The sequence below is a fragment of the Rana temporaria genome, chromosome 3 (assembly GCF_905171775.1).
Source record: "Rana temporaria chromosome 3, aRanTem1.1, whole genome shotgun sequence".
Lineage (NCBI taxonomy): Eukaryota > Metazoa > Chordata > Amphibia > Anura > Ranidae > Rana > Rana temporaria.
The window spans coordinates 81,059,206-81,082,388 of NC_053491.1; the positions used below are offsets into that span (position 1 = coordinate 81,059,206).

The following is a 23,183-nucleotide window of genomic DNA, read 5'->3' on the forward strand; positions in this document are numbered from 1 at the left end:
AGGAAGAGAAGGTAGGGAAAATACGCAACGAGTGATAAATGCGATCCACCTCTCGCAGTCACATAAAAAGCCCTTAGTATTAGTATCTACGGACGCTGAAAAAGCATTCGATAGGGTAGACTGGAAGTTTTTAAAATCTACTATCCAACATATAGGACTGCGGGAGGGAATGCAAAGATGGATTATGAGCTTATATTCCAGACCAAAAGCGAAAATAAAGATAAATGGCATTATGTCAGGACCCTTCGATATAGGCAATGGGACACGGCAAGGGTGTCCTTTATCGCCATTGATCTTTGTTTTAACACTAGAACCTTTTTTAAGGACAATAAGGCTAAGCACAGACATTAGAGAAATAAAAGTAAAGGGGGGAGAGCAGAAGCTCGCGGCATTTGCCGATGATTTAATGTTTTTTGTGACAGAACCGGTGCTATCTCTGCCCCCACTGCTAGCGGAGATAGATAAGTATGGAAAAATTTCAAACTTTAGAGTAAACTATGATAAATCGGAGGCAATGGGGGTAGAGATGAACAACACACAACAACAACAATTAGCGAACTGCTTCTCATTTAGATGGACGAACTCACATGTAGGATACCTGGGGACTAAAATTCCGAAGAAACTAAGCAGAATACTAGAGTTAAATTTAGCCCCGTTGGTAAGACAATTGAAAAAAGACTTACAGAAATGGGACAAGGAGGTGTTTACTTGGTTCGGGAGGATTAACATCTTAAAGATGAATGCAATGCCGAGGTTATTGTACGTACTACAGACACTCCCAACAAGGATACCGCAGGGATTCCTTAAAGGAATCAGAGCGAAGTTTGCGGGATTCATATGGGCAGGGAAACCGGCAAGAGTGAGAAGAGATATCTTAACACTGCCAAAGGAAAAGGGGGGAGTAGGATTTCCAGATCCTCTAGCCTATTACGAGGCAGTTCACCTGTCGAGAGTACTTGACTGGTGCGTTGCGCCAAAGATCAAACCTTGGATCCTCTTAGAACAAGCAATGACGGATATCCCACTGGAGGGGCTAATATGGCTCTCTAAATCGGTCATACCACAGACAGTCAAGAGACACCCAACGATAGGGACGACAATTAGCACTGTTAAAAAAATATTCAAAAACCTAGAGGACGAAACGGAAGTTAACCCGATGACACCAATTCTAGGGAACCCAGTGTTTACCCCTGGCCTGAATGATTCAGGCTTTGGGAATTTAAAAAATAGAGGTCAAACTAGACTGATACACTTTCAGAGAGAGAATCGGGTAATGTCTAATGAAGAAATAGAAAGGGAATTGGCCGAACATTTAGACCCTTATAGGAGAAGACAGTTAGGGGGATTTCTTCGAACTATTCGAGGACAAATCAGGGTAAGAGAAATACTGACGGAATTCGAGAAAATGTGTCTTAACCTCCCTGGCGGTATGATTCTGTCTGGAATTACGTACCAAAAGCGGTACATTTATTTTGCAAGGAAATTGGCGTTTTATACTGTAGGCCTGTAATTTTTAGAAATAACTCACTTAAATCTGACCAAGCAAGAGTCTTGTAGGCATCCCGGGTATGATTTTTTTTTTTTAAAACAAAAACATAAATTATAATATAATAAATAATTATAAATAATTATAACAAATAATAATATAATTATAATAAAAATTATTCAATAATGTAATCAACTCAAAATCACTGAAATTTGCAGTTGCAGAATTGTCGCTGTCATTATTTTATTTTTTTTATGACGAATTTCCCCGCAAATCGCTATCGCACAATTCTGCAAGTGATTATAATTTATTATCGCTGTTTTCTAGCTGATCTAAAACCATTTTTGACATAAAGGGACACTTTTGGACAATCTACAGTTTTTAGGCAGAAATGACATTTTTTATTATATAAAAGAACATGTAGGGCACTGGGCAGACCACTAGGGACAAGGGGTGTGTGTATTTTTTACATACAGTACTGTAATCTATAAGATTACAGTATACTGTATGTAATGTGTTTGTTTACTTTTTTGAATTTGGCGCCGTTCTCCGTCCCCGTGCGTCGTAACGTCGCAGGGAACGGAGATCGGCGTCACACGGGGACTGTGAATCGAGCGAGGAGGTCCCGCTCGCTCACACAGCGGGTGGCATCGCTGGATCCAGGGACAAGGTGAGTAAACCAAGCCTGTGGATCCAGCGAAAGGTAAGCCCGTCCAGCCCGAGCGCGACTCGGGTTTGCCGATCCTAACATGTAAAACCAACCCCGAGTCGCGCTCGGGTTTACCGTCAGGGGGGTTAAGAGAGAACCAGTAAGACATTCACTCTCCCTGTTCTATTCAATGGTAAATGAAATAAAAGCGCCACGAGTAATAGGTTTTATTCAGAGATGGGAAAGAGACCTAGAGGTAACATTCACGGAAACTCAGAAGAAAAAAATCTTTCAATTTAATCATAAAGCATCAATAGCATCTAAATTCCAAGAAGGAGGATATAAGATCCTGAGCAGGTGGTACAGAACACCGGAGGTCTTAAATCAGATCTTTCCCCAAGTGTCAAATATTTGCTGGCGATGTCAGAAAGAAGAGGGAACTCTGCTACATATTTTTTGGAACTGTGAAGGAGTCAAAGACTTCTGGAAAATGGTATCTGAAGTGATAGAAGAAATAACTGAGATATCATTAGGGGATGAACCGGCGACTTATCTGTTATTAGACTTACCCATGTCAATAGAAAAATTTAAAAGATCCCTAGTGAGACATTTAGTGGTCACAGCCAGATCGTGTATCCCGGTTCTTTGGAAGAGCACATGTTCTCCAAGCAAATCACAATGGATAGCCAAAATTACTGAAATGCAAAGCATGGAGAACCTCACGGCCTCTTTGAGGGAGGGGGAGGAGAGGGTGGAGGAAATATGGGCACCATATGTCAGATATAGAGCGCGGGGGGAGGGGGGGAGGGATAGGGGGGAGGAGGAGAGTCCACTAGGAGGAGGAGGGAGAGCTTCAGGCCTTCCTTTTTTTTTTTTTTTTTTTTTTTGTGTGGTGTTTTTTTTTTGTGCCGGGTAATAGACTCGGAGGTGGGGGGGGAGGGGGGGGAAGATGGGGTATTAGTGCCTTAAACGGGGGAAGATCACGTCAAAGATGAAAGAAAAGGGAGGAAAAGAGGAAAAGGAGAAAAAGCATTTGGGTAGAAGAGGTGTAGAGGGAGAGCGGCAGATAAAAATAGAGGAAACCTAAATAAGGAAAAGGACAAACATAAGAATGTAGAGAATGAAGCTGTTTATATTGTTTGATGTGATACGAACCTGGGTTTGAGGCAATGTGATATGTTGAAAAATGAAAAATAAAGAATTTGTAAAAAAAAAAAATCCACGCATGCTCAGAATCAAGTCGACGCATGCTCGAAGCATTGAACTTCATTTTTCTCAGCACGTCGTTGTGTTTTACGTCACCGCGTTGGACACGATCAGATTTTTAACCGATGGTGTGTAGGCACGACTGATGAAAGTCAGCTTCATCGGATATCTGATGAAAAAATCCATCAGACGAACCGATCGTGTGTACAGGGCATATGAGGACATGGTAAAACAAACATAATTTTCTTCAGAGCAACATTTTTTTGTTAGAAACCATGCATTGTACATCATTTTACTAGAGGGAATTGTTTTTTACCAGCAAAACTACCAGAGTTTAACTTTGAAGCCCAATTTAACTTTCAGTTGAAACCGTTTAAATACATTTCTGAAGCATCATAACAAAGGCTGTGCAAAGTCCTACAGCTTGTTTGCTTAAGAGCTTGTTCACGGGCTGAACGCACGGCTGCTGGTGCGCACTGAGAGGAAAAGTGCTGGTGCCCCATTTTTTTTTATTAGAACTTTATTTAAATGTAACCCGTGAAATGTCAGCAACGTTGCCCAGCACAGCCCAACGCAAATGGTGTCATGGGGCCCTTAAAAGCAGCCACACTCTCAGTCTGTCCTTTTCCTGTATTCACTGTGTGCACAATTATTAGTTGCATTTTTGAGGATTAATTTCATTATTGAACTAGAGTGCTCTCATTTAATCCAACATTTTAATAAACCTCAACCCTGAATATTTAAGAAAGTAAAAGTGAAGTTTTGGCTTTCTTAGGAGACTATGGGGTAGATTCAGATAGATTAGCGGATCTTTAGATCCGCGTAATCTATCTGATTTACGATCCGCCAGCGCAAGTTTGAGAGGCTAGTGCTGTATTCAGAAAGCACTTACCTCAAAACTTGCGTATCATAAATCCCCCGGCGGAATTCAAATTCCGCGGCTAGGGGGGGTGTAGTATTTAAATCAGGCGCGTCCCTGCGCCGATCGAACTGCGCATGCGCCGCTGGCTAAATTTCCCAGTGTGCATTGCTCCAAACGACGTCGCTAGGACGTCATTGGTTTCGACGTGAGCGTAACTTGCGTCTGGCCGTATTCTGAATCGACTTACGCAAACGACGTAAAAATTCAAAACTCGGCGCGGGAACGACGGCCATACTTAACATAGGATACCCCCTCACATAGCAGGGGTAACTATACGCCGGAAAAAGCCGAACGCAAGCGACGTAAAAAAAAAGCGGCGGGCGTTCGTTTCTGAATTGGCGGAACTCCTCATTTGCATATTTGGCGCGTACAAAAAACGAAACGCCACCTAGCGGCCGGCCGGGAATTGCAGCCTAAGATCCGACAGTGTAAGTCCCTTACACCTGTCGGATCTTAGGGAGATCTATGCGGATAGATCCGACGGACGGAACTCAGAGATACGACGGCGTATCAGGAGATACGCCGTCGTATCTCTATTTGAATCCGGGCCGGTGTGTGCACAGTTATTGGGCAACTATTAGTCTGCAGAATTATTATGCAACCAAATGTGTAACGTTGTCATCACAAGCCAGGCAGCTGCTTCATTCATGCATTCATTCATATTCACACGCCTAATCAAGTGAAATAATCATGAAAATTGCAATAATAGAGATTGTATCTCCAGAGCCATGAGGTGCAGTCCTGCATGTAATACAAGGTCAGTCTGGAGCCCTATATGAAGATGACTTGTTCAACAATATCTGACCTTGAATCGATAAGGTGTATGGTGAGTAGCAAGTCCCACAGTAATAGTTGTAGCCCGTCACCATGAGTATGTACAGGTATGATTCAAGTCTAGCAATTAACTCTCCAATTCTTATATAAGATAACTGCCTGGTGGTTACTTACATGCATTGATTTATAAGATGTATACACTTTGCTACATATAATGTTTTGATTTTTGAATTTTGAGTCTGGTCAGCTGGTTGTTTTTTAACATAAGTGTGTCTGTCCACGTGTCTATGTGTATGAATTAGTGTACTACGAATAAAGATGTTGATCTTTTTTCAATTGGGAGCTGTCACTATTGAATAAATTATGTTTTTCCTTTTTGAGATAGGTTATATGAACTAAACCGAGGAGGAGTTGAGCCCACATCCATTTGTTCTTGGGTTTTCAAAAATATGCAAGTTGTGGAGGGCTCCCCTACCAGACCATAAGTTTGTATAACACAGGCCTAGAAGAATGGGGTGTCAGTTCTTGTTTCATGCACAATTCAGGATGAATTCTTGGCCCACTGTATGCGTTATGCCGCATACACACGATCAGGCTTTTGCACATCGGAATTTTGTTTTTTCACATTCAAGATGAAATGCATAGCTGATGCACTCCATTCAACAATACAACTCTCTTCCACTAGTTTGGCCTTTGAAGATAACTTGAAGGTGTGACAAAAATTGTAAATGGGAGATACTCCATCCAGCACATAAAGATAGAATAGAGACCTCTGTAATATGGTTTGCTACCAACACCATGTGTGTGTGTGTGTAGTAACCCCAAAAAAACATTCAGTGTTTTATTGTGGAATATGTGAACTCTCATTAACCACACCACTTTTCCAGTTCAATGGATTAAAGGAAACGTGTACCGCAGTCATATGCAGCAACATGTCAGGCATGTTGTACAGCAGTTACAAAGTGATAAGTTTACATCAATTACATTAACATAAAATAGGAAACACAATCAATAAATCATCAGGCTCCAACAGAAGAGCAATAATGTTATGTTTACAGATCATGTGACCTAGACCTGTCAAGCTAGGCAGCACAATATATGACACTTAACATTAAAGCCGGCCATAGACGGATTGAAATTCAGCTGATTTACCAGGACCCAGCCAAATTTCGATCCATCTATGGCCAGCCTGTTGTTTTTTTTTTTTTGTCCAGTCACTGCCAATGTCTGTAGCCACCAGCATTGAACATTGCATTCTGATGGCTGGGAACCTTCCAGCTATGAAAATGCAACAGCGCAGTGGGAGGGATTCTCCCATCAAAACTACAGATAGCAAACAATTGTGCTGTAAGTTTGAAAAGCGCTTGCTAATCTATTGCTAGACTTGCCAGGCTCCACTAGTGTGTTACACAATTGCAGCAAGTCAGCATTGCATGACTCCAGATCAACTGTCTTTGCAAACATTCTGCAAGTCTGCTGCAAGTTATGGTTCAGTTATGTTGTGCAATAGTCATCCCACCACAGGGGGTCACTGTGGCTTAATCGTCATGTTGTAGACTTGCAGAGCTCTTGCTGTAGCCGCTGCAACGTTGCTCTTGCTAGAGGCTTGCCATGCAAATTTGCTACAAATTGGAAAAGTATCAACTAGAATTTGTGCTTAAAGTGCTCTGCAAGTGTAAAACTTGCCAGTAAAAATGGACAGCTTGTTAACAGACTTACAGTTCATAAATGCCACACATGTGTGGCAAGTTATCCTTTTATATTTTCTTTCTTTCAACTCGTGGTTGAAGAAAATAAAATGTCATAATGCATGGCCTGCCTAGGGCATTTGGATTTAAACGGCTATTCGAAAAGCATTATGTATTACAATATGGTTCCATTATATTTCCTGAAGCTCATCTTTGGGAGTGCTGAATACAAATCCTAATGGCACTGTTGGCTGTGGTTTTAAACAAACAATTCAGCAGGATTCAGTATGGCTTAAAACCTGCTGAAAGCTAAATTCTTTTTGAAGTGGTCCAAAAGAGAGCTAGGGTGCATTGTTGCTTTTGTCTACCCCTGCCTTATTTCTTTTGACCAAGTCTTACCACACACCTAATCATTTCTGCCAGCTATTTGAATATTAACCACAATTTCTGCTCACTGCCAAACACTCTAGACTCTTAAACTATATAATATTGAGTTCGATTTCTCTGCAGAGGACTTCAGTCTGTCATTAAAGTTTGTTTTTAAATGAATTTTAATTATTTTATTTGGCTAGAATAGGGTATGTTTAAAACCTATTAATTTCCTGTCCCATAAACAGAACAGGAAGGAAGAAAACATTTCTCCAAAGTTCAGGAAGTCCTCTCTCAAACAGTCATTTTCCATTTTCCCATTGGAAGAAAAGAGGGGGAAAGGAAATGGGACTTTAAATGAAGCACATAGGTATACAAATCTATTATATTATATATGTTAATAATATAGTACATAGTTAGTCAGGTTGAAATCCATCCAGTTCAACCATAATATATATATTAATATATATATATATATATATATCATACAATCCCATATACCCAATTCTATACCCACAGTTGATCCAGAGGAAGGCGAGAAACTCCAGCAGAGCATGATCCAATTTGCTACAGCAGGGGAGAAAATGTCTTCCTGATCCCCCGAGAGGCAATCGGATTTTCCCTGGATCAACTTTACCTATAAATGTTAGCACCCAGTTATATCATGTACATTTAGGAAAGAATCCAGGCCTTTCTTAAAGCAATCTACTGATCTGGCCAGAACCACGTCTGGAGGGAGTCTATTCCACATTTCCACAGCTCTTACTGAGAAGAAACCTTTCCGTATTTGGAAATGAAATCTCTTTTCCTCTAGATGTAAAGAGTGCCCCCTTGTCCTCAGTGTTGACTGTAAAGTGAATAATTCAAAACCAAGTTCACTATATGGACCCCTTATATATTTGTACATGATGGTAATAATGGATAATTATACACGAACAATTATTTTTTATATATATATATATATACACACACACACATGAATCAATACAATAGAGGCAAGAAAACCACATAATTGCAGACATTCGATATCACATAATGCTGAAAAATATCCAATAAAACACATGATGAATTAAAACACGGCATTTAGCAGCTCTACGCGTTTCATAGATTGATCCACTCTTCAGGAGCATGCACGTGGATTGAATATGAAATGTAGTGGTAGAAAGAATTTCTATAAGGTCTGACCCTATCAGGAATTCCTATAATTGGAAGAATTCCCAACTATTACTGTTGAGGTGGTAACTCAATTTTGGATCTTGCATCACTTTTATTCCCGGTGATAATGGCCATTGGGACAAAAAGAGGAAATCTCTCCAGTGGAGAAACAGACAACAATAAAAGTCTGATGCCACGTTATTGAAAAAAAAAATTAACACAGTGCTTTAGAAAACAAAAAATGAAAGGGGTTGATTTACTAAAATTGGAGAGTGCAAAAATCTGGTGCAGAACTGCATAGAAACCAATCAGCTTTTCTTTTTTTTATCAAAGCTTAATTGAACAATCTAAAGTCAGAAGCTGGTGGACTACCAAGTACAGCTGCACCATATTTTGCACTCTCCAGTTTTAGTAAATAAAGTGTATCAATTTAGATATACTTTTATGAGTGTTGCACAACAAACTTTTTCCATCACCATCTGCCCTCAAGATGTACCTTAAAAAAAATGGCTGCTGGGGTCTTCTTAACTTTGAGGTGGCGCTGATGCCAACAACTCTAGAAATATGTTTCCAAAAGCATTGTCTATGTTCATCCACTCTCTCAAATAAATCTCACATCTTTTCAATTATTAAAACAGCGATAAAATAGTGCAAAGTAATACCTGTGGGTGTGATGTAAAACAATCTCTTCTGGAATTACAGTAATATCATCAGTGAGTCGATGTACATTCTTCCTCTGCAGCAGAATCTGATAGGAACAGAAGAGACAGACAGCAAGAATGAAGAAACTATGACACATTATTCCACCAGTATAATGTACAGCTGTGTTTGCAATTTATTCAAGCTCTAATTCAGGCTATAGAAAGTAATTAGGTTGTTGTAAGCATGCAACCATAAAAAATGTGATAATGTTTGAAAAGTGAAGCGTACCGTAAGTCTAATAATTGTAATTGTGTGAAGGAGGTCTGCACTGGAATAATATGCGGGCTGCCATTGCTAGTTGTTTTGACTGTAAAGCTGATGAAAAAGCTCAAATTCAAAGTCATGACCCAGAACAAGAGCGTATATCAGGAATTTTGACCTTCTTGACTTCACTAGCTACATGCTTCTTTGGGTCAATGGATTAGAGAGGAGAGACAACATCTTCTAGAGGAGATCAGCAGGAAGCCTGCATGTTTTTCTCAGTATAGGTTTCCCTTGGGGCCTGTGTTGACAGGCTTTGCATATGTGTAGATAGGCAAGCAGCAAAAAAAAAAAAAACAATTCTCTAATAGAGTAAAAAAAAAAAGCTTAGAATCTTTTTTGAGATTTTTTTGCTGTCTGTGACCCAATAGGGAGATTACTCTTCATTTTCTGTCCACGTGACAGGTGCATTATACAGTAAAACCTTGGATTGCGAGCATAATTTGTTCCAGAAACATGCTCGTAATCCAAAGCACTTGCATATCAAAGCAAATTTCCCCATAAGAAATAATGGAAACTCGGATGATTCGTTCCACAAACATTTATTTATCAATTCTTTAGTTTATAGTCCATATAAAAATATTATAGCAATGTGACCAGGTTGTGTAACCATAAAATGTCCATCAACAAAGGGGATTTGAAGCAAAATCCAGCAGAAGCTACAGAGTATAAAAGAGAAGAGAGGCTCCTCTAAGTGTAGCAATATGGTTACATTTAATGAAGGTACAACATTTAGCAACTCGCATGGTTGATGATTAAAAGAGGCACATGTAAAGCAGTCCACATAGACCATCCCCCGGCTGACTCTCACCGATGTTAGTCTACAAATGAGACCGGGAAGACTACCCTGCAGTAGAGCGATTGAACTGCTCGTGGAGCACAGTGTGGAAGGAACAACGTCATTTGGCGGTGAGGAGGATGGTCTATGTGGACAGCTTTACCTCGGATGCCTGCATAATTAGATGTGCCTGTTTTAATCATCAACCATGTGAGTTGCTAAATGTTGTACCTTGTAACCATATTGCTACACTTATGCCACGTACACACGGTCGTTTTTTGTGATGAAATAAAACAACGTCATTTAAAATGATCGTGTGTGGGCTTCACATAGTTTTTTGTCTTCTAAAAAACGATAGTATAGTGTAGAAAAGGCTATGGACCTTTGTGTCAGGGATACTGAAAGCAGGAATCCAGCAGCAGGGATGACCAGGTCTGTGTAGCTGCACATAGGAAACTGAAATCAAACTGTGTATAATACAGTAAGCAGGGCTCCAAATTTCAATTTCTGAGCTACTAGCCAGGCCTCAAGGGTTACTCGCCACCAGTTGTCCTGCCCAACACCTACCCTGCCCCTAATCCTGCCCCTAAACACGCCCTTATTCGCATCTCCCAATGCAGCCTGCGTCCGCCGATGCAGTCTGTGTCCACCAGTGCAGCCTGTATCACCAATGCAGTCTACTTGTGCAGGGGAAGAAAAAGGAGAGCCGCCACCCAGATGATCAGAGCGCCCGGGAACATAACAGCTTTTATTTCAATAGCTGTGTGTTCCCTGCCTCGCACCGTCAAATACAGCCCCTCCCCCTTGTCCGGGGAACTTTGATAGACAGATCACCCATCGCAGGACTGAACAGGTAATCTGTCTATCAAAGAGGAGGGGCTGTATGTGACGGCGAGCGGCAGGGAACACACAGCCATTGAAATGAAAACTGTTATGTTCTCGGCACCATACAACCTGCCTACTGGTGGTGCTCCCCCAGGCAGCCATAGCTCGCTAGCCCTCAAAATCCACTCGCAAAATGCGAACAGGCGAGTGGAATTTTTGAGGGCTGCAGTAAGTTTAACAATAGACAGAAATAAAACACATCCAAATAGCAGAAAACAGAATACGAAGCAAAAACGTGAAGATATTAGTGAACCATAAACCAAGTAACAAAAACCTAACTAGCAAACTAACCAAGAGACAAAAAAAAAATAAAAAATTAGCAAACTAACTATAATACAATATATACAAAGAGGTAGCCTGAATCAACAGGGTAAACTGGAGGTGCAAGGAACAGTCAGGAAGGGGGACCAGGACTGGGACCAGGAACAAGGGGAGCAGATATGATGCACTAGGATGCAGAACAGGAGCAAGATCAGGCAGAAAAAAAGACTAAGGATAAATCAGCAAGAATAACTCTATCAGGCAAAACATTGAAGCAAAAGGGACTAGCAGAAGAGGGACTAAATATCCTCACCAGCAGCCAGCATCAGGTGAAGACTGATTACAGGGATCTGCATGCTGCTGAGAGACACCCACTGGTGGATACTAAAACTACAACCTTCAGCTCTGGGAACCACCGTGCCACCGGCAGGTGATCCAGGTCCAGGAACATGTATCCTCACTTCCTGTTTATTGCATGTGTGTCAGACAGAACAGGAAATGAAAGGCAGGCTTCCTTTCTATTGGATCAGCCTTTGACAAACAGAAGGTAAAGTTAAAAAAACAACAAATAGATACAAAAGCAGCAATAAAAATAAATGTTCTAGTAGATTTACAAAGACTTTGAATCTTTGTATCTTAAGGACATTTCTTTTCATATTCCACCAAGTTAATGGTGTTTTCAGCAGTGAAACATATGTAATATAAAACCTCACAAAAAAAATTTCAGTAGGACACACTGAACACAACAGGTGCTCTAATCTTTTCCCTTTCTATCTTAATTCAGACTGGAGTTGCCTATCACAACAAGAAGATTCAAGCTGTATTTTTTTTTCTGGCACAGGTTAGAGAATGAAAGCAAATGCCTAGTCTGTTTTAATGAAAAAAAAATCATGCATTTCTTATTATATAATAATAATTTAAAAAAATCATACATTTTTGCATTGCAATATGTGTAATGGAGGTTGGGGTGTCTAGTTGTGATGACTATGCTACACACTCATAACATAATATAGTGTATTTGTTAGTAAGGTATTTGTCCCTTACAAATAGACAGCATAGTTGTATTTCCATAGCTTAGTAAAAATTGTAATCTTTTGAACAACCACAGGACAGCCACCATGTTCCCGGTCTATACGCAAAACACTGCAGACACAGCCGGCTAGGGCTGCAACTAACGATTATTTTCATAATAGATTAGTTGGCCGATTATTGTTTCGATTAATCAATTAATCAAAGAATAGCCTTAAAAAATAATTGCATTTTCTTATTTTTTTGGGCCAATTTGTTGGCCCAAAATTGCCGCAAATTGCCGCAAAAACACATTACATGCTTTTCTACAGCTTCTCCATGGAAGTATATTGAACCAAAAAAAAACAAAATAGCACCATTTTGCGTTAAGTCCTTGCCCTTTCCAAATACACAGCAGCTGAAAAAAAAACATGGATGTGAACGTGTCCCGTAGGAAAACATGTAAATGAACTGTAGTGTGTTACTGCAAAAAGCACCAAAAAACAGGAGGTGTGAACCCAGGCCTGAGATGTTTAGTAACATAATGGGGGTTAAAAAAACAAAAATAAGTACAAAAAGAGCAAATAATCGCTACTGTAAGGGGTTCATTTTTTTAACGTGGGACAGTGAAAGTAATATTTACAGTAGCGATTTGCTTTTTTGTACTATAAAGGGCTAATTTTAGTTTTTTTAACCCCATTATGTTACTGGCCGATTAATCGATTATGAAAATTGTAAGCGATTAATTTCATAATCAATTAGTTGTCGATTAATCGATTAGTTGTTTCGGCCCTACAGACGGCCCATGCTTCTCAAATGCCAGGACTAAACTAGAAAGCTTGCCCAGTTCAATCAAAGAAAATGTGTGCTCAAAGTGACAGCTTAGGCAGTGAAAACAAAGAAGAGATCTGTCATAAAAAAACATGGATTACAAGCTTTAGACTTGAACTATAGTGAGGACAGGAGTTTAGTTTTTTAATCAGACTTAATAAGGACAGGAGAATCCATTGAAGAATTGAACTCTTCTCAGCGGCACAGAACTGCTGAACATTGAGGACACAAAGCACCATTTATAAACCTGTTTTTTTACTGAAAATCTGGTGCTTAGAAAGCCTATTTTCTTAGAGTTCTGACTCTCAACAAGAGGTTTGCTTTTAAAAACAATTTGGAACCCCACACACCAGTGTTTTTAAAGAGCAAATCCGGGCAACAATTTAAATTAACTTGCTATTTATTTTATAATTCCAGCTAGGACAAACCCAAACTGTACTACAGCTAAGGCAGCTATGGGAGAAACCAACTTGACTGAGTGGGGACTCAACAGAACCAAGGCAAGTGCTGTGAGAGGGATCTGGAAGAGTGTCCTGACTAGGGATGAGTCGAACATTCCAGGGTTCAGTTTACTGTGGGTTTTGCAAACATTGCTAAAGTTAGGGTGCTAAATCCAAACCCCACTGCAGTCAATGGGAGGTTCTAGGTTAATAGACAAGTGACTGTCAAACAAATGGTATGAAGGAAGGGAGGGGGGCATTTTAAATCCCCATATTGTGGAGAGAAACAATTCTAATAATGATGAATGGACAACATTAAAATGCTATATTCCTTTTAATAATGTGTCTGAGTGATGCCAGTAACCTACTTGTGAAATGGTGGATTTGTACAATGTACAAAAATGACATTTACAAAGAAAGACCTTTTGAGTCTGGTATTGATTTTTGAGGGGGAATCCAATGCAGAAACACAAGAAAACAAAAGATCCATACCAGACCCTTATCAAAGCATACAGCCTGAAAGGCCAGGAAAGGAGGATGGCGAACAAGTGTGCACCCCCCCTTCTGAAGCATGCCAAGCCTTGCTCTCAACATGGGAGGTACCTTGTCAGGGGGGACCCTTGTAGCAGAACACTTTGTTCTTAAGCCTACAGCTTTAACAAAAATGGGGTCTTGAAACACCATCCCACCATGTAAATGAGTAAGGCCTCGTACACACGACCGAGAAACTCGACGGGCGAAACACATTGTTTTGCTCGTCGAGTTCCTTGTGAAGCCGTTGAGAAACTCGACAAGCCAATTTTCTCCATTCCCGTCAAGGAAATAGAGAACATGCTTTCTTTTTGGCTCGTCGATGTACACACGACCGGTTTCCTCGGCAAAAAAATATCTCCCAGCAAGTTTCTTGCTGGTTTTTGCAGAGAAACTCGGTCGTGTGTACGAGGCCTAAGGGGTACATAGTATCCCTACTCATTCACAAAAAAAAAGTAAAAAACAAATGCACTGACACCTTTTCACAAGTCCAATGATTTAAATCCATTGTCAATAATGTTGTCAAGTGATGCAGATCCACATCAATTACAAAAAAACACTGCCTACAAACCCAGTAAGAGAACAATTACACTAACCGGCGGATTTGAGCTGTTCCCACCACTCACTCACTGCAGGGAAAACCAATAGGCCCGGATTCACAAAGCACTTACGCCAACGTATCTCGAAATACGCCGTGTAAGTGTAACTATGCGCCGTCGTAGCTGTGCGCCGTGCCCACAATCTGAGATACGCCTAAAAATAGGCTTCCTACAACCGACGTAACTTGCCTACGCCGTCGTATCGTAGGCGCATATTTACGCTGGGTGCATTTTCCGCTCCCATTGATTTTCTATGCACATATGCAAATGAGGGAGATACGCCGATTCACGAACGTAGTTTGCGCCCGACGCATAATATACGCGGTTTGCGTAAGTCGTACATCCGGCGTAAAGTTATTCCCCATATAGGAGGCGCAACTCATGCAAAGGTATGGACCAGGGAACACAAGCCGTCGTATGTTTTGTCGTTTACGTTGTACGTGAATATGACTAGGCGTAGGTTACGTTCACGTCGTAGGCAGTGATTCGACGTATCTTAGGGAGTAGTTCCGACGACATTCTGAGCATGCGCACAGGGATGCGGCCACGGGACGGCGCATGCGCCGTTCATTTTAAGTACTTCTATGGCGCTTGCCCCATCATTTGTATGGGGTCACGCCTCATTAGCATGGCTCACGCCCACTTCCACCTACGCTGGCTGGCCGAGGAAACCCAGCGTATCTTTAAGAGCGAGTGGGAGCGAGTCCTTTGTGAATCCAGTGCTTGCCTCTGTGCGCTGCGTCAGCATAGCGTATATTAGATACGCTACGCCGGCATAAATATGCGCCAATGTATGTGAATCCGGCCCATAGTGTTTATTTTCCATGGATAGAGATGAGTTTAACATAGCTATATAATTAAGCTGTGGGCAGGTTTCAAAAAAATGTATTTGGGTGTAACGGAGAGACTTGGAAGCTGCTGCAGGTATGTACAGATATACCTCTAGGTGCCCGCACTTTATACTTGAGAGTAGGTTTTTCTTTTTTTGTGTGTCCTGTTTTTGGTATATATGTTATTAAATAAATGGGAGAGTGCACCCCGCAAAGTTTTTTTTTTTTATTAGGAGATGAGCAACTGCATATGTTTTAATAATTAGGTGAGATTTGCATGACTCTATCATATTTAGGTGATAATTTTACATGACTCTTTAGCTTCATTTAGATATTACTTAAAGGAATCTGCAGCATTCTTGCATTGTTTGCAAACCAAATATCATGTGTTGGCAGATCGACCATGAACCTGGGAAAGCACGTAGAAAGTAAGCACGCGAACTAAAGAAGTCAGAATTTTCAATTTACAATAATGTTTTTTAGAATTTTTTTTTTTGAATATACAAAAACACCAGGGTATTCTTACCCCGGTGTTTTATGAATTAAATCCAAAGCTGTATTGATTTATTCAAGGGTAAAAAGCATAAAAACATAGTAGGGGCATATTACCCTATGCATAGCATAGTGCAGTAGTGTAGAAAAGGAGCAGCAGTGCATTGGATTATGCTCGTAATTCAAGGTTCCACTGTACTTGGAAAACAACTGTAAGTACCATGATAAATCAGTTGCAAATATTTGCAGACCGTCACAGTTGACTGATGAGTAATGTGGGCCCACAAAATATATGAAAAACTGTTGCAAATCCTTTTGAAGGTGGCTTAATTTGTACTGGGTTTCAGATTTCCTCAGTACCTTGATCTATAAATTCCTATAAGTGCATATGTTGCTACTCCTTTTCAGTACGCATTGCTCAACTACCTGAAGTGCAATCTATTTAAGCATTGTATCTTACTGAAAAGGTGAAAATGTGAATGACTCTTATGATGATTTCAAGGTCCAGACATATTGTCGTTTAAGCAAATACATACAGAATTCAAGATAGGGCAATCCCAGGTCTAGTCATAATATTATGTAAAATGACTTGCATTATGTTAAATTACTAGCATTTAAATAGAATGCCCTTACTGTTCGCTCCTGGAGAGATGTATAGTCCTTTGCACATTGCTGTTCCAAGATCTGAGAATTGTTGGCTAACTGTCTAAATGCACTTTAAAAATACATCTGAAGCAAAAACAGTTTATTGTAGTTTTGGCTGGAGTTTGGAATACCTTTCAAAGTTTTATTGCTGTTTGTATAACCACTGGGAAATTCACCCTTTGTTGTCCTGGTCACCACTGTCAATCAATAGGTCACATACTGTACAGCAATTGTAGACAACCATGGAGAATACTTTTTTAACCACTTAAGCCCCGGACCTTTAGGCAGCTAAATGCCCAGGCCAGGTTTTGCGATTCGGCACTGCGTCGCTTTAACAGACAATTGCACGGTCGTGTGACGTGGCTCCCAAACAAAATTGGCGTCCTTTTTTCCCCACAAATAGAGCTTTCTTTTGGTGGTATTTGATCACCTCTGCGGTTTTTATTTTTTGCGCTATAAACAAAAATAGAGTGAAAATTTTGAAAAAAATGCAATATTTTTTACTTTTAGCTATAATAAATATCCCCCCAAAAATATATAAAATGTTTTTTTTCCTCAGTTTAGGCCGATACGTATTCTTCTACCTATTTTTGTTAAAAAAAAAATCGCAATAAGCGTTTATCAATTGGTTTGCGCAAAATTTATAGCGTTTACAAAATAGGGGATATTTTTATTGCATTTTTATAAAAAAAAATGTTTTACTACTATTGGCGGCGATCAGCGATTTTTTTCGTGACTGCGCCATTATGGCGGACACTTCGGACAATTTTGACACATTTTTGGGACCATTGTCATTTTCACAGCAAACAATGCATTTAAATTGCATTGTTTATTGTGAAAATGACAGTTGCAGTTTGGGAGTTAACCACAGGGGGCGCTGTAGGAGTTAGGGTTCACCTAGTGTGTGTTTACAACTGTAGGGGGGTGTGGCTGTAGGACTGACGTCATCGATCGAGTCTCCCTTATAAAAAGGATCACTCGATCGATATGCCGCCACAGTGAAGCACGGGGAAACCGTGTTTACATACGGCTCTCCCCATTCTTCAGCTCCGGGGAGCGATCGCGACAGAGCGGCTATAAACGAATAGCCGCGCCATCGTCCCGGATCGCTCCCCGAGGGAATCCGCCCGCCGCACGCAGCGGGGGGGGGGGTCCCGATCGGACCCCCCACCCGCTAGAAGGCAAGGACGTATATATACTTATCCTGATGGGTTAATTTTGTAAATTAAGCCAGTTGCATACAGACCTAATACACAGATTTTAGTGCCGCCTTTAAGTTAGAAAACCTAAACGTAGCCAAAATTGAAGTGAGGCTCTGCTAAAAGTACTGAACTACAAATCCATGCACGCTCAGCTGGATTTAATTTTTTTTTTTTGCACAGTTGTACTTGTAGTTATGTTGGGAAGCAGAACTACTCAAGCAACTTTGCAGGTAACATTGTAGATTGCTAGCTCTTGGCTTATGATTAAGAGGGTACATGGTATTGGGTCATGCCATCTATTATGTCTTTTGCATTTTGCCATTTTTTCTTTCACCCCAAGTGCTGGCAGCAGAAAGCCACTGCAGCTGAGGCCCTGTACACACCATAGAATCCATCCGCAGATAAATCCCAGCAAATGGGTTTCAGCGGATAGATCCTATGGTGTGTACACTCCAGCGGATCTTTTTCCGCGGATATATCTCCCCTGGGATGGATTCCAGCAGATCGAATATTCGCTGACATGCAGAACATATCCATCTGCTGGAGTCCATCCCAACGGATGGATCCGCTGGTCTGTATAGACTCACCGGATCCATCCGTCCGAAGGGATCCCCCGCATGCGTCGCAATGATTAGACGCATGCGTGGAATTCCTTATATGACAGCGTCGCGCACGTCGCCGCGTCATAATCGCGGCGACGGCGCGACATGTCATCGCCAGAGGATTTCGGCGCGGATTTCAATGCGATGGTGTGTACACTCCATCGCATGAAAATCCGCCGAAATCCTCGAGAGGATTTATCCGCGGAAACGGTCTGCTGGACCGTATCCGCGGATAAATCCTCCCGTGTGTATGGGGCCTCAGTCTTAATCCCAAAATTCATTGGAATTCCAAAATCCTATGAGCCAGTGATTGGATTTCTTCTTCCTGACTTGTAGTTACACTAGCCTGCCAAGAGAAATCAGTACGTTTTACAGTAGAGCTCCAGCTCAGTTTAATATCATGAAAGTGTGCAATAGAGTATATGGAGATCTGGGAGGACCTGTGTTAGTGCGAATCCTTGCCTTATGAGGCAAGACCTTCTCAGACTGGAATCTTATAGCTGGATTCAGGTAGGGCGGTGTAATTTTGACCCGGCGTAGCGTATCGTATTTACGCTACGCCGCCGTAAGTCAGAGAGGCAAGTGCTGTATTCACAAAGCACTTGCCTCCTAAGTTACGGCGGCGTAGCGTAAATGGGCCGGCCTAAGCGCGCCTAATTCAAATGAGGAACAGGGGCGCGGGTTTTATGTAAATGATTCGTGACCTGGTGTGATTGACGTTTTTAACGAACGGCGCATGCGCCGTCCGTGGACATATCCCAGTGTGCATTGCTCCAAAGTACGCCGCAAGGACGTATTGGTTTCGACGTGAAGGTAAATTACGTCCAGCCCCATTCACGGACGACTTACGCAAACAACGTAAAATTTTCAAAATTTGACGCGGGAACGACATCCATACTTAACATTGGCTAGGCCAACTATTTGTTCGACTAACTTTACGCCTGAAAACGCCTTACGTAAACGGCGTATCTTTACTGCGACGGGCAAGCGTACGTTCGTGAATCAGCGTATCTCACTGATTTACGCATTCTAGGCGTAAATCAGCGTTCACGCCCCTAGCGGCCGGCGGAACTAGACAGCTAAGATACGACGGCGCAGGCAGTCATATCTTAGCTACATTTAAGTGTAACTCAATTTGAGAATACACTTAAATGTACGACGGCTTAGATTCAGAGTTACGACGGTGTATCTACTGATACGCCAGCTTAACTCTTTGTGAATCTAGCTATTAGTCTCTGCTAAGCATGCACTGAGGATATCTAAAAAGGCTTCTAAAATGCATGCACCCCTCCTCTCCAAGGCATAGATTTACAAATCAGTAAAATGTGCATCACTGACAGGGAGTCCAAATTTATCATTTAGAGAGGGCCAAGTTCCACTTGCATCCAACTGAAAAGCAAATCCTGGTGGCAAAACATGGTGGGCATGGCACCCTTCAATGTTATTGTACTTATTTGGACCTTATTTGGCAATAGAAATCAGTGGGTGGTACGGACGGTAACACTATAACCAGTGCGATCTACTCATCACATTGCCCCGATTGATGGGTAGACTACAATCAACCTGTTGCCGACCATCACTTTAAGATATTCTGAAGATCCTGTCTCCAAAAAAACTTCTACTTTCAATCAGATATTGCACTGTTACTGCTTTCTGTAGACATCACTTTTTAGGAGCTGATGTGTATCTATCTTTTTGTGCCATGACTGCTTCAACGAGGATTTTTTTTTTTTTTTACAGTAAACAAATATGTTATTATGTTATCCATCAAAAACCACTTAGCAGTGCTATAGAGCTATTTCCAATGTCATAAAATGATATACCCCTTTATAATAGTCAGTGGTTCTATACAATAATGCCTGTCAGTATATCTCAAGTACCTCTAAAGCATGCTCATTTATTGTTTATCACCCATTAAATGCACACCGCTGTTTTCAATATAATTCAATATAATTCTTAACGTTTATAGCTAAAGTGGCTGTAGCTTTATTACCGCACTTGTACAAGAGTATAAAAAGTGATACTTTTTTATTGGTACTAGTAATCAATTTGTCTGGATAAACTTTTGAAAGAAACACTTTCTTAATCAAGTCAAGCCATACTGTTTTACAGAGGTTTAACTATATGCAAAATCAGATTTAAAAATTAGGATAACAATCAGTAAAGGCTAGGTAACAGAGAAAAAAAACATTTACAACCAAAACTATAAGCCTCATAAAGTGAAAAAAGGGGCTTCCGGAGGGAGAGGGGGTTGCGTCACAAAGGTGAGAGTGGTCATATAAGTACAGGCAGTCCCTGGGTTACAAACAAGAAAGGTTCTGTAGGTTTGTTCGTAAAGTGTTACTAAACCCACAACAATAAAATCAGACTGTATATGCAGTAAAGCATGCTTGTTATACTCACTGTGGAACTTAAGGGGTTAAATTCTCTGCATTGTGTAAAAAGGCTGTTTGATCTTGTATGCACAGATCCTCCTCTCCCTGCATTGTCCCCTGGAAAAGCCCAGATAAGACAACGCCTTTGGAGTCAGGCTGCACATGCTCAGTTTTGTGTGTATTGCTAGAGAGGTTTTTCTTGGGAGAGTGATTAGCACAGGGCCAATCAGCACTGTCCAGACATGTCCAGACAGAGGGTCAGGAGCCCTGCAACCTCATAGGACAGCTCAGTGCAGTATGAAAACTTATTCTACAAGCTTCACCAGGAACTGATAGAAATCACAAGACTGCTACATACTGCTGATGAGAAAAGGTATTTAGCAGTATATATTTTCTAAAATAAGTCCATGTTCTGTGTACTGTGAAAGACCAGATATTGTAAATGCAGAGTCCTGGGTTCAGTAAAATTTAAAGAGGAACTGCAGTCTGCTCACATAATTTGTAATAAAACTTCTTTGCCATTCTTAAGCTTCCCTCCAACCATAATTCAACCCCTTTCCTGAGAGCCCAGACTATCAATGACACACTCCTTGAGTTATGCCATCATACAGCTAGGTTTACATATCACAACATAGCTTAATTTCTTGCAGCAGTGAGGACCATCCATAGCTGATGCTAGAGAAGATGACGAAGAATGCAACTGGCTGGAAGACACTTGAAATTGGGCTATCTATACAGTAAATAAAAAAAAATATAGGTGCAGAGAGTGGTTCTAAGGGGGTTCAAATATGGAATTGATCTGTAAGATTGATTCTTTTTAGTATTTTTTTTTATCCTGATTCACCAATGTAATTTCCACCACAATAATGAATGGAGTAAAATTACATTGCACAGTTTGCAGCATTTATGGTTACAAGGCTTGGTTACAAGCTCCCTTGTCATTGTCTCTGTTGTCAGAATACATTCTTCTGCTGATTAGCTTATGTCTGAGGTCCACTGAATATCTAAAAAATGAATTGGGGGTTTCAGAAAGATATCATTTTGTTTAAACATGACGGGTTGCTTCTTTTTGATTATCTTTCATATAATTTCTAGTGTGGGATTGTAGGCGTTATTAGGGGCTCATGGCTATTTATAATTTTATCTTTTTTGGATTTTTGGTGTTGAATAGGTTTACACTAATTATTGTACCCTTTATTTTGGAAGGATTCTATCTGCCTATTTCTGTATTTCATGCCAGAGCTTATATGGCAGTATCTAGTGGTTTGGCGGTGTATGATGTCTTGTTCGGTGTTCTAGGTATCTAAGCTGAAAATGTGGAGATAATTACATCTGTCAATAGGTTTCTTGTGTACTGAGGGGTGCAATTAACCCACCGTGCTGGGGAAATAAATATTTTGATTTGATTTAAGAATAATTCTATTCGGCACAAAATATATTGGATTTAGTGTTTATCTCTATTTTCTAAAACACGAGCAGATACCGCTCTGAGTATTCTCACCTCTGTGACTCATATCCCTTCTTCATTCCACAGCCCACCTTTTACTCCTAATCCGATTTGTTTTTATAACCTTTTGTGTCTTCTGTTCACTCTTCCCATACTTTCACACATTGTTATTTTAATTGTAGAACGTGGATTTGTTGTTTGTGTTGTTCAACCTCGCACCACATTTGACCTGGTGAAGTGAGAGGATTGCTCAAAAGCTTGTCCTGAAAAATGAACTAGTGCAAATAAAAAGTATCACATACACTCTTCACATGTGTTTTCCTAAAGTGGTTCTAAAGGCAAAGAATGTAATAAAGGACAAAACATTTTGTATACAAGGAAAACATTTTGTATACAAGGCACCTCCGCCACCAGCGAGTGGCGGTGGCGGAGGTGCCTTGTCCGCCACCCCCTCATACCTACCTAAGCCCGATCTACATCCAGCGATGTGCACAACAGCAGAGGCTCTCTTGGCTCTCTCTTCATTTGTTCAGAGACAGCAGTGGGAGCTATTGGCTCTTGCTTCTGTCAATTGCAGCCAGTGAGGAGGGAGTAGGGGGTGGGGCCGAACCATGCTTTTTGTTTAAATGGACACACAGAACGGGGGTTAGGAGTGAACACATTAGCTTGATATGGAAAATTAGCAGGGGACAAGAGCAAGGCGAGCCGGGCCAGGCCTGAGAAGAGAAAGAGCAGGGCTGCTCTGTGCAAAAAAACGGCACAGAGCAGGCAAGTATAAGTTTGTCATTTTTATAAAAAACAAATAAATTGAGCATTTACAATCACTTTAAATCCTACCTGTGCTTTGCCTATCTACTAGGATATATTTACCTTATATTTAGCTTTCCTCAACTTCCCCATCACTCCACTCAGTGTTGGTAACCAGAGGTAAAGTGAATTGGCCATGAGTTAATGGGGCTGTCCCGTCCCTACAACATTTGACAAAGAGAAAATCTCTCTCCTAGGACTTTACCGAAGCCAACAACAAATCAGAAATATATCTATA

General features: G+C 40.8%; 1 protein-coding gene across 3 annotated transcripts in view; it reads right to left on the minus strand.

Moving 5' to 3' along the window:
• The window catches only part of APBA2 (amyloid beta precursor protein binding family A member 2), a 570,259-nt gene that overhangs the window by 450,920 nt on the left and 96,156 nt on the right, over window positions 1–23,183 (minus strand). For all 3 annotated transcript variants that reach the window (XM_040342812.1, XM_040342811.1, XM_040342810.1), the window contains exon 2: window positions 8,912–8,997. The gene's annotated coding sequence lies outside the window, so the exon portion shown is untranslated. The remainder of the gene's footprint in view (window positions 1–8,911; window positions 8,998–23,183) is intronic.